Source organism: Lipophrys pholis (assembly GCF_963383615.2).
Source record: "Lipophrys pholis genome assembly, chromosome: 15".
NCBI classification, from domain to species: domain Eukaryota; kingdom Metazoa; phylum Chordata; class Actinopteri; order Blenniiformes; family Blenniidae; genus Lipophrys; species Lipophrys pholis.
In genome coordinates, this window is record NC_137642.1 from 27,277,807 (window position 1) to 27,280,019 (window position 2,213).

The window sequence follows — 2,213 nt, forward strand, 5'->3', positions numbered from 1 at the left end:
AGACGTTCAACCTTCTTTTTCTTTCTGACTGGAATATTAAACACTTCTTCACCTCGATTCAACAAAAATACACGATTTAAAACATGTAAACGTCACTTCCTCTCCAGTACACACAATCTAAAATACATAAGACGTAGAACTTTGGGAAAGAATATCTGTTCTTCATCATTTGGTTTCTGCAAAGGCTGTTGTTGCGGGTTTGAGGCCACTAGGGGGCGGAAACCGTTAAAAAAAAAAAAAACCGGTGCTGCAGAGAGAAACGTCACTGCGGCCGCAAGAAGACAGGAAGTGACGTAACGGAGCAGGTCTGGATGGTCAAACTCAAGAAGAAGAACACGAATCTACATGATAACATCTGAAAAGAGAAGCAGGGTTAAGAAAATGTAAAAGAAATATGATAAAATGTGAAACTGTCATTTCTCATTATTAAATATCTAAACACGTCACAGGTCAAAGTAAAATATTCGTCTTTATAATGAGCATTAGGGTGATTTAAAGACACTTTTACCAATTATAAATGCCCAAAAGTTGAACAATAGTGAACTCATGCAGACCCGATAAGTGAATTTCCGTTTTGTTCGCTTCACGACTGTGTGCAATTTATATTCCAAACCTCTGGGTGTCGTTTATGAGCTCTAAATATCCAACGTGCAGCTTAAAAATGCAGCCAAGTGTCCAAATGATGCGAAATATGTCTAAATAATCTGTCAATAATAATAATAGATAATAAATCCCAACGAGAATTTAGTGGATGTGGTTGATTTTAAATTCAACAGAAGAGCAAAAATAATCTTTTTTGTTTGTTTGTTTGATTTAAAAATAGTAATAAAAGCAAGAAGTGTTCAGTGGATCCACGATTAAACAGCGTCCATCCTTTAACCCGAGCACCAGGTGGCGCTGCAGACCGGTACATGAAGCGGGATCCCGGTCTCAGGTCGCCAGGAATTCTCTTTTTTCCCGTTTACCTTGAACGCACCACGGGCAGAAGCCTTCAGTTTGCGCGTGATGCTGAGTGACAGCCGCTAGGGGGCGCCACCGCGCAGGAGGCCAGGGCCACTTCGTCTCACTGTCAAGGGCTTCATGGAGCCAAGAGCAGAGAGGGGGTACTCGAGTACTTTTACATCAGTTACTTCACACTACTTTGGCAAAATCAGAATTACTTTTCCCCCCAGAAGGGAAACAATTCTAGAAATGTGTGTTTTATAAGTGCAAATGCAAACGCTTCCATTGCAGTAATCGGAGTATTTGTAATTCGTTACTTCCATTCCTGCACGGGTTGACGGTTTTATTGTGAAAATTCTTCAGAAAGGAGTGAATGAGTGAAAAGTCAAATTAATGATAATTAACAAGCGAAAGTTTGATTTGACGATCAGAACTTTATGTTGAAAATAATCAAGACGTTTCCCGGGTCGTCGGACGCGCGGGGACGAAGTGGTGAATTTATTTCGTCTCGTGCCGGAGCGTCTTGTTGTGACACTTCGACAAAGCAAACAAGTCCCCGTCCTGCGTGTTTTCACAGCGCGGCTTTATGGCTTCATGGCCTCATTTAGGGAATCAAAGCAGGAAACAAATGTTCCAAACAGCATTCCAGACACATCCGGAAAAATGCACACGGCTTGTTTTACACAGGGGGTGTGTGTGTGTGTGTGTGTGTGTGTGTGTGTGTGTGTGTGTGTGTGTGTGTGTGTGTGTGTGTGTGTGTGTGTGTGTGTGTGTGTGTGTGTGTGTGTGTGTGTGTGTGTGTGTGTGTGTGTGTGTGTGTCCTTTTACGCACAGAAAATACCGCTATTACGCGTAAAAAAAGAAGAAAAGAACTGTTTTACGCACCGGAATGTTTATATAACTTTATCCCGGTATATATTCATATTTAATATTACTTACTTATTGTTATTTTAACTTCTATTTAATGTGGGAAAACGCTGCAAAGAATTTCTGTGTGATTTATAAAGTATTTCTATTCTATTCGATTCTATTCTATTCTATTCTATTCCGTCCAAAAGACAAACCGTTTTATTAGAATTAAACTAAAATGAAAACGTTGCGGCGTCCTAACGACAACACAGACCCTCACGCACATTAAAGGTCTTTCCTTTCTCCTTGTTTCCTCTGTGGCGCCATTATGGGATGAAGTGGCTCTCGGTCCAGGGCCTAATAATTTATGGACCCTTGTGGGAGTAGCGGGAAGAGGGAGAGAGAGAGAGAGAGAGAGAGAG